Source organism: Mobula birostris, chromosome 30, assembly GCF_030028105.1.
Source record: "Mobula birostris isolate sMobBir1 chromosome 30, sMobBir1.hap1, whole genome shotgun sequence".
Lineage (NCBI taxonomy): Eukaryota > Metazoa > Chordata > Chondrichthyes > Myliobatiformes > Myliobatidae > Mobula > Mobula birostris.
In genome coordinates this window covers 35,482,776-35,493,609 of record NC_092399.1, presented here as the reverse complement: position 1 = coordinate 35,493,609, position 10,834 = coordinate 35,482,776, and positions in this window count along the sequence as shown.

Sequence of the window (10,834 nt, the reverse complement as noted above, 5' to 3'; positions counted from 1 at the left end):
AACTCTATGCTCTATGGTCTACTAGTTATGGTCTATGCTCTAAGCTCTGTGGTCTGTGGTTTGAGATCTGTGCTCTATGATCTATAGTCTGTACCTTATAGTCTATTATCTATCATCTATGCTCTATGGCCTCTGCTCTGTGATCTATAGTCTATACTCCATGGTCTATGGTGTATGGTCTAGGGCAGGGATGGCCAACCTATGGCGCATGCGCCAAAAGTGGTGCATTGGATAATTCTAGGCATCTGTTAGTCTCGTGAGACCATGGATTTGCGCCTTGGAAGGTTTCCAGGGCGCAGGCCTGGGCAAAGTTGTATGGAAGACCGGCAGTTGCCCATGCTGCAAGTCTTCCCTCTCCATGCCACCGATGTTGTCCAAGGGAAGGGCATTAGGACCCATACTGCTTGGCACCAGTGTCGTCGCAGAGCAATGTGTGGTTAAGTGCCTTGCTCAAGGGCACAACACGTTGCCTCAGTCAAAGCTTGAACTAGCAACCTTCAGATCACTAGACAAACAGCTTAACCACTTGGCCACGTGCCAACACATTGGATGATTAGAAGTGGCGCATTGCACCCTAGCGATAATAATAAAGAAGTGAGCCTACTCATGCAAAAAGTATTAACCAAAAACCGTTCTGTAGAAAAAACATTTATAACAGGAATTCAAGTAGCTTAGAGCTAGAAATGGGTTTTACTGAGAATAAATCTAAAACTTAGCAATTATTTTTAGCGATTTTATTATTTCGTGCACGCCTTTTGGCGAATGTTATCTTCTTTCGCATTGCATTAATCTGTTTTCAATTTTTAAAAATGTTCAATGAGTCAAACTAGGAAAGAAGGACTTTTGTTCTGCAGTCATTCCATAACTGCTCAATACACGTTTGATACTTGTTTGATCCTGAGGCACCAGGCGTCTGCACCAGCAGTGCGTCGCAGGTTTTTGCCAGTCAGTTTACAATTGACACTCGTGTGCTACGGAGTTGTGCTTTGTTCGTCCTTTGTGAACATTTTAAGTTTTGTACTTTCTCGAAAATTAAGCCTTGTTTTTATATTCAGTTACCCATCACAGTGTAAAAGAAAATGAGCAAAGGAAAATCAGAAAGTGATAGGAAGCGTGAATTCAATGAACATTGGGAAAATGAGTTCTTATTTATAGTGGGTCCGTCAGGAAAACCGTTGTGCATTGTTTGTGAAAACACTTTCTCACATAATAGAAGACATGATCTTAATAGACTCTATAAAACACAACATCAGACTGAAATAGAAGGAAAACTGAAACCAGTGCTTTGGTCTGAGTTACAGAAAGAATATGTGATTAAGAAAAAGGTAGAAGTCAAAAGAAGACAAAATATATTGTTAAAAGTCTCAATAAGGTGAGTAATGTTTATATTGTTTTTATATTAAATCAATATATCATGTAAAATGCTGAGTATGTCTATTTTAACATATTTTTACAAGAATTGAATGGGGGTACAAGAGTTGTATGGCGCCTCTGAACTCGTGCGTGAAAAAATTGCCACATGGAATGTAAAAGGTTGGCCACCACTGCTCTAGGGTTTATGGTCTGTGGTCTATGGTCTCTGGTCAAATCTTTATGGTCAATGGTCTATGCCATAGGATCTATGGTCTATGTCCTATCCTCTAGGCTCTATGGTGTACTCTTCATGGTCTATGCTCAAAGCTCTAATATGATCATAGGTCTATGATCTATAGACTATGTTCTATGTTCTGTGTTCTATGGTGTATGCTCTAATCATCCCTGATCTATGCTCTACGGTCTCTGATCTATGGTCTATACTCTATGCTTTATGTTCTGGCATCTATGCTCTTTGGTCTGTGGTCTATGGACTATGGTCTATATAGGCTATGGTCTCTGGTCTTAGCTCAATGGTCTACTGTCTAGCAACTATGATCTATGCTCTGGTTTATTCTCTACAATTGTTCTATGCTCAATGCTCTATAGTCTATGCTTTATGTTCTATTATCTGTGGTCTGTGATCTATCCCTATGCTCTATGGTTAATGCTGTATGCTCTGTTATATGCTTCATTCACTATGGTCTGTACTCTATGTTCTATGGTCTATAGTGATTGATCAAATGTATCTGATCTATACTCTATGCTCTATGTTCTGTGGCCTATTTTCTATGGCCTATAGACTACAGTGTCTAGTGTAAGCTCTCTGGTCTTGGGTCCAGGAACTATGGTCTATGATCTATGCTCCATGGTTTATCCTCTATGATATATGGATATGCTCTATGGCCTATGGTGTAAGCTCTATGGCCTGTGGTGTATGCTCAATGGCCTGTGGTGTAGGCTCTATGGCCTATGGTGTATGCTCTATGGCCTATGGTGTATGCTCTATGGTCTATGGGGTATGCTCTGTGGTCTATGGTGTATGCTCTATGGCCTATGGTGTATGCTCTATGGTCTGTGGTGTATGCTCTATGGCCTATGGTATATGCTCTATGGTCTATGGTGTATGCTCTATGGCCTATGCTCTATGTTCTTGGGTGGGAGAGACATCCCAATCTCACAGATTTGGCGGCACCGTAGGGGGAAACACCAGACTTATGAGGCCGGAGAACGGCGGCTTTCTCAGCTCTGTGCTGCCAGCGTGGGATAACCAGCCGCTTCCTGGAACCTGCATAGGTTACAACAGTTTTATTGTTTGCCTGATTCATCGTCTTTTGCACATAGGTTGTTTATCAGTGTTTGCTATTTATAGTTTTAAATAGATTCTATTGTATTTCTTTATTTTCCTGTAAATGCCTGCAAGAAAATGAATCTCAAGGTGACATATACAAACTGGGCAGTGTGAGATGTTGCTCTTTGGGAGGTCACATGAAAGGAGAAAGTATAATTTCTCTTTTACTATAATGGTAGACTCTTTAATAGCAATGAGATACAGCGGTACCTTGGGGTTCAGGTCCATAGTTCACTGAAGGTGGCTAAGGTGGTAAAGGCAGCACATGGTACACTTGCTTTCATTGGGAGGGACATTGAGTATAAGACTGAGGAAGTATTTCTGCAGCTGTACAAAACTTCAGTGAGATCGCACTTGGAATACTGCGTGCAGTTCTGGTTGATCCATTATGGAAGGATTGGAGAGGGTGCAGAAGAGGTTTATCAGGATGCTGACTGCATTAGAGTGTATAAACTACAAGGAAAGGTTGGACAAACTTGGGTTGTTCTCTCTAAGCATCGGAGGAACAGGTGAGACTTGACAGAGGTTTTTATAATTCAGAGACACATAGATAGTGTAGACAGTCAGAATCTTTTCTCCAGGGTGGAAATGTCAAACACCAGAGGACATGCCTTTATGGTTTGAGGAGATGGGGAGATTTAGGGGGATGGGAGGGCCGTTTTATTTTAAACAAAGAGAGTGGTAGGTACCTGGAGTAGACTATCAGGAGTAGCAGTGAAATGAAGCCGTCTGGTTGAGTAAGAGACTTTAAATAGACACGCGAATGAGGGAATTAAGGAGATGTGGATGAGGAACAGAGGATGTTTAGCATTAATTGGCATTGATTGGCACAACATCGTGGGTGAAATGGCCTGTCCAGTGTTGTGCTGTTCTGTGTTCGAAGAAAACAACCTGAGCTTCTCCAATCTACACAAATAACTCAAGTCTTTCACCTTGACACTATCCAAGTCTAGCCCAGTGTGACACTTGAATGAACAGCATACTCCAGCTGAAGCTTGACCAGCATTTGAAAAACATAGAAACATAGAAAACATACAGCACAATACAGGTCCTTCCGTCCACAAAGCTGTGTCGAACATGACCGTACCTTAGAACTACCAAAGCTCTAGCCATAGCCCACTATTTTTCTAAGCTCCATGTACCCATCCAGGAGTCTCTTAAAAGACCCTATCATTTCCGCCTCCACCAACACTGCTGGCAGCCCATCCCATGCACTCACCACTCTCTGTGTCAAAATAAAACAAAACAAAACAAAACAAAGCAACTTACCCCTGACATCTCATCTGTACTTACTTCCAAGCACCTTAAAACAATGCCCTCTCATGCTAGCCACTTCAGCCCTGGGGAAAAGCCTCTGACTATCCACAGGATCAATGCCTCTCATTACCTTGTACACCTCTATCTAGTCACCTCTCATCCTCTATCACTCCAAGGAGAAAAGGCCGAGTTCACTCAATCTATTCTCATAAGTCATGCTCCCCAATCCAGGCAACATCTTTGAAAATCTCCTCTGCACCCTTTCGATGGTTTCCACGTCCTTCCTGTAGACGACCAGAATTGATCACAATACTCCACGTGGGGTCTGACCAGGGTCCTATATCGCTGCAACATTACCTCTCGACTCTTAAACTCAATCCCACGATTGATGAAGGCCAATGCACCATCTGCCTTCTTAACCACAGAGCCATTAAAGGTTTAATGAAACCTTACTTTTGTATATTGCTCTACTGACAGTATCAAGGATTACATATTCTTACAAATAAAGTCACTATTTCCATAGAAATATTTGGAAACACTTTGTTCAGTGCTTCTAAAGTCCAACTGTTGATGGCTTGAATAGAAACTGACCCAATAATTCAGGACAATTGTGCTTTAAGTAAATTCTCATATCTATGATATACAACAAGAGGATATTCAGCCATTGGGTTTTTACCAGGTCTCAGAAAAATCCTATCAATATACTTACCCCTCTAAATAAAAAATAATTAAAATTAAATATTTCCTCGCCCACGAGCTCTTGTCAAATCTCCCACCACCCACCCACACTGCAGATGACTAACAGAATCCAGCTAACTTACCCTGTGTTTTTGGGACACGGTGGGAAACCATAAGACCATAAGACAAAGGAGCAGAAGTCGGCTATTCGGCCCATCGAGTCTGCTCCGCCATTTTATCATGAGCTGATCCGTTCTCCCATTTAGTCCCACTCCTCCGCCTCCTCACCATAACCTTTGATGCCCTGGCTACTCAGATACCTATCAATCTCTGGCTTAAATACACCCAATGACTTGGCCTCCACTGCCGTCCGTGGCAACAAATTCTATAGATTCACCACCCTCTGACTCAAAAAATTTCTTCGCATTTCTGTTCTGAATGGGCACCCTTCAATCCTTAAGTCATGCCCTCTCGTACTAGACTCCCCCATCATGGGAAACAACTTTGCCACATCCACTCTGTCCATGCCTTTCAACATTTGAAATGTTTCTGTGAGGTCTCCCCTCATTCTTCTAAACTCCAAGGAATACAGGCCAAGAGCGGACAAATGTTCCTCATATGTTAACCCTCTCATTCCCGGAATCTTTCTAGTGAATCTTCTCTGTACCCTCTCCAAAGTCAGCACATCCTTTCTTAAATAAGGAGACCAAAGCTGCCGACAGTACTCCAAGTGAGGTCTCACCAGCGCCTTATAGAGCCTCAACATCACATCCCTGCTCCTATACTCTATTCCTCTAGAAATGAATGCCAGCATTGCATTCGCCTTCTTCACTACTGACTCAACCAGGAGGTTAACCTTAAGGGTATCCTGTACGAGGACTCCCAGGTCCCATTGCATCTCTGAACTTTGAATTCTTTCCCCATTTAAATAATAGTCTGCCCGTTTATTATTTCTGCCAAAGTGCATAATCATACACTTTCCAACATTGTACTTCATTTGCCACTTCTCTGCCCATTCTTCCAATCTATCCAAGTCTCTCTGCAGACTCTCCGTTTCCTCAGCACTACCGATCCCTCCACCTATCTTCGTATCGTCAGCAAACTTAGCCACAAAGCCATCTATTCCATAATCCAAATCGTTGATGTACAATGTAAAAGGAAGCAGCCCCAACACGGACCCCTGTGGAACACTACTGGTAACCGGCAGCCAACCAGAATAGGATCCCTTTATTCCCACTCTCTGTGTCCTGCCAATCAGCCAACACTCTATCCATGTATGTAACATTCCCGTAATTCCATGGGCTCTTATCTTGTTAAGTAGCCTCATGTGTGGCACCTTGTCAAAGGCCTTCTGAAAATCCAAATATACAACATCCACTGCCTCTCCCTTGTCTAGACAACTGGTAATTTCCTCAAAAAATTGTAATAGGTTTGACAGGCAGGATTTTCCTTTAACGAATCCATGCTGAGTTCTGCCTATCTTGTCATATGCCTCCAGGTACTCTGTAACCTCATCCTTGACAATTGACTCCAACAACCTCCCAGCCACTTGATGTCAAGCTAACAGGTCTATAATTCCCTTTTTGCTTCCTTGCCCCCTTCTTAAATAGCGGAGTGACATTTTCAATCTTGCAGTCCTCCGGAACCATGCCAGAATCTATCGACTTTTGAAAGATCATCGCTAATGCCTTCGCAATCTCCATAGCTACTTCCTTCAGAACACGCGGGTGCATTCTATCTGGTCCAGGAGATTTATCTACCTGTAGACTATTCAGCTTCCTGAGTACTTTCTCTATCGTAATTGTGACTGCGCACACTTCTCTTCCCTGCCACCCTTGAGTCTCCGGTATACTGCTGATGTCTTCCTCAGTGAAGACTGATGCAAAATACTCATTCAGTTCCTCCGCCATCTCCTTATCTCCTATTACAATTTCTGCAGCATCATTTTCTATCGGCCCTATATCTATTCTCACCTGTCTTTTACTCTTTGTATACTTGAAAAAGCTTTTAGTATCCTCTTTGATATTATTTGCTAGCTTCCTTTCATAGTTAATCTTTTCCCTCTTAATGACCTTCTTGGTTTCCTTTTGTAAGGTTTTAAAAACTTCCCAATCCTCCGTCTTCCCACTAATTTTTGCTTCCTGGTATGCCCTCTCCTTTGCTTTAACTTTGGCTTTGACTTCTCCTGTCAACCACGGTTGCATCCTTTTTCTATTTGAAAATTTCTTCTTTTTTGGAATATACCTGTCTTGCACCTTCGTCACTTCTCGCATAAACTCCAGCCACTGCTGCTCTGCCGTCTTTCCCGCCAGTGTCCCTTTCCAGTCAACTTTGGCCAGTTCCTCTCTCATGCCACCGTAATTTCCTTTACTCCATCGAAATACTGACACATCAGATTTCGGCTTCTCTTTTTCAAATTTCACAGTGAACTCAATCATGTTATGATCACTGCCTCCTAAGGGTTCCTTCACCTCAATCTCTCTAATCACCTCCAGTTCATTTCACAATACCCAGTCGAGTACAGCTGATCCCCAGTGGGCTCAACAACAAGCTGTTCTAAAAAGCCATCTCGCAGACATTCTACAAATTCTCTCTCTTGAGATCCAGTGCCAACCTGATTTTCCCAATCCACTCGCATGTTAAAATCACCCACACTTATCATAACACTGCCCTTCTGACAAGCCTTTGCTATTTCCTGTTGTAATTTGTAGTCCACATCCCTGCAGCTGTTTGGAGGCCTATAAATAACTGCCATCAGGATCCTTTTACCCCTTCAATTTCTTAGCTCAACCCATAAAGATTCTGCACCTTCTGATCCTATATCACCTCTTTCTAATGATTTAATGTCATTTCTTACCAATAAAGCCACGTCTCCCCCCTGCCTACCTTCCTATCCTTCCGATACACCTTGTATCCTTGGATGTTCTGCTCCAGAGACATGCATCCTTTAGTCACGTCTCAGTGATGGCCACAATATCATACTTGCCAATCTGTAGCTATACGACAAGATCATCCACCTTATTCCTTATGCTGCGTGCATTTAAGTACAACACCTTAAGACCAGTATTTGGTACTTTTCGCTTTGATTTCACTGCAACTTTATTGCACTGCAACTCATCCCAATGGCTACAAATTTGCCCCATCGCCTGCCTGTCTTTCCTGACATCTTTACTGCCTACTATCTTAGATTTATTTCTGTTTTCCCCTTCTTCCGCTCTGTCATTCCGGTTCCCATCCCCCTGCCAAATTAGTTTAAACCCTCCCTAACAGCTCTGTTAAACTTTCCTGCCAGGATATTGGTCATCTTCGGGTTCAGGTGTAACCTGTCCTTTTTGAAAAGGTCATACTTCCCCCAGAAGAGATCCCAATTATCCAAGAATCTGAAGCCCTGCCCCCTGCACCAGTCTCTCAGCCACATATTCATCTGCCTGATCCTACTATTCTTGCCCTCGCTAGCACGTGGCACAGGTAGCAATCCCGAGATTACTACCCTGGAGGTCCTGCATCTCAGCTTCCTCCCTAACTCCTGGAAATCTCTCTTCAGGACCTCCTCCTTTGTCCTATCTATGTCATTGGTACCAACATGCACCAAGACAACTGGTTGCTCACCCTCCCCCTTCAGAATATACAGGACCTGATCCGAGACATCCCATACCCTGGCACCTGGGAGGCAACACACCATGCGGGTATCTCGTTCAGGCTCACAGAATCTCCTGTCCATTCCCCTGACTATGGAATCCCCTACGACTACCGCATTTCTCTTCTCCCTCCTTCTCTCCTGCACAACAGCGCCAGGCTCAGTGCCATAGACCCGGTCACCGTGGGTCATCCCCCTCAACAGCATCCAGAACAAGATATTTGTTGCTGAGGGGGACAGCCACAGGTGTGCTCTCCACTATCTGGGCATTCACAGGAGAAGTGTGCAAACTCCTGGCAGACAACACCCAAGGTCAGGATTACACCTGGGATGCTGGACCTGAAGCAGTGGCTCTGCTTGTCGTGCTACTAACTGCAGGACTCGTGTCACAAGTTGCCAAAATTCAATGCAAGTGTGGTCTCTGAGTGAAGCCTGGTTCCCTCCTTGTTTCCTTCTAATCAGATGCTGAGTTTTGTTTTCCTACTGCACTGTGTTTTGCTGCTGATGGCTACAGTCCGTACAACTTGTCAGTGTCTATATCACAGTGATATACACCTCATAACTCCCTCAGTAAACACTAACAGAGCGTTTCATGCCTTTAAGAAGCTCAACGATCTGGAGTGCAGGTTGGAACACCATCTCCTCCCACTGATGACAACAGTCACATCCACACTGATGGAACGTTCATGCCTGGCCCTTTTGAAATCAAATCATACAGGACGATGGTCATAAAAAGTCTGTCATTACCTTACTGAGAGTTGACTGAGGATGGATTCTTTATGCCTGCATATTTATTGAGGAAATGTTATTGTTAGTTGACACTGTGGTGGGCTCGTGGCCAAGTGGTTAAGGCATTGGACTAGCAACCTGAAGTTCGTGAGTTTGAGCCCCAGCCGAGGCAACATGTGTTATGTCCTTGAGCAAGGCACTTAATCACACATTGTTCTTCGACGACACTGGTGCCAAGCTGTATGGGTCCTAATGCCCTTCCTTTGGCCAACATTGGTGTCGTGGAGAGGGGAGACGTGCAGCATGGGCAACTGCTGGTCTTCCATACAACCTTGCCCAGGCCTGCGCCCTGGAGAGTGAAGACTTTCCAGGCTCAGATCCATGGTCTCGCAAGACTAACAGATGCCTTTATTATTATTATTAGTTGATATTGTTATCTTGACACAACAGCCTTTCTTCCCATCTCCCATGTTGTGTCAATTCTCCCATTTTATTTCCTAATCCCATTTCTTCCAATAAAGCATTTCCAGTTCTCTACATGAACACTTCAAATGCAGACAACCATGCAAAGGATTTTAATTGTGTTAGTAGCAAATTCTGTTTGGAAAAAGTAACATGAAGTTTTAGTTTATAGTTCATGTCAAACTATTATTCTGCTTTGTCCCATTTGAACAATAACCCTCCATCCACTCCCATCCATGTATTATCCAAAATTATCTTAAATGTTGTAATCAAACCCATATTCACCACTTCCCCTGGTAGCTCGTTCCGCACTTGCTCCACTGAGTGAAGGAATGGCCCTGTAGGTTCCCCTTAAATATTTCACCTTTGATCCTTAACCTATGACTTCTAATTCTCATCTCACCTAACCTCAGTGGAAAAAGCCTGCTTGCACTTACCCTCTCTACACCCCTAATTATTTGATATACCTCTAACAAATCTTCCCTCATTCTCCTCCGCTCCAAAGAATAAAGTCCTAACCCATTCAACCCTTCCCCATAAATCATGCCCTCAAGTCCTTGCAACATCCCTGTGAAATGTCTCTGTACTCTTTAAACTTTATTGATATCTTTCTTGTGAGTATAGGAACAGAACTATACACAATACTCAAAATTCTTTCAGCAAAATCTCAAACAACTTCCAAATAATATACCAACTCCTGTACTGGTGACTCTGATTTATGAAGGCCAATATGCCAGAAGCTTTCCTTAATATCCAATCTACCTGTCATGTCACCCAGGAATTATGGATCTGTTTTCACAGATCCTTTTGTTTACCCGCACTCCTCAGGCCATTATCTGTGTTTATCCTACCCTGGTTTGTCCTCCCAAAGTGCAACACCTCATACTTGTCTGCATTAAGTTCCAACAACCAATTTTCAGCTATTTTTCCAGCCTGTTGGTTTCTGTTGTTTTAATCTGAAGTTTTTTGAGCTCAATGTAAAATTCATTCGAGCATATTAAACTTGCGTATAAAAACTAATAGGATAGAGCAAGTAATTAAAGCAAGAAAATAACGATTAAACAATTTAATCTAAGAATTAAACAATCCAGAAGAGCAGATTTCTGAGTCCTGTGTTTTGCTCCTGACCTGCCTGTCGGTAGCACTAGCAAATTAAATCAAGTGTGGGGGTGGTTGGTGAATTCTTGTGTGATCAAGTATTTTGTGTTTTATATTTGTAATGAATTGAGATCACTTTGTTGAGATCTGTTTTCCCTTTAACGTGAGAGTCTTTTTCTATTGATCTGTGTCAAAAAAGCCAAATAAAATCCACTGTGATTCAATGTTGTAAAACAATAAAACATGAAAACTTCTAAGGTGGGTGAATA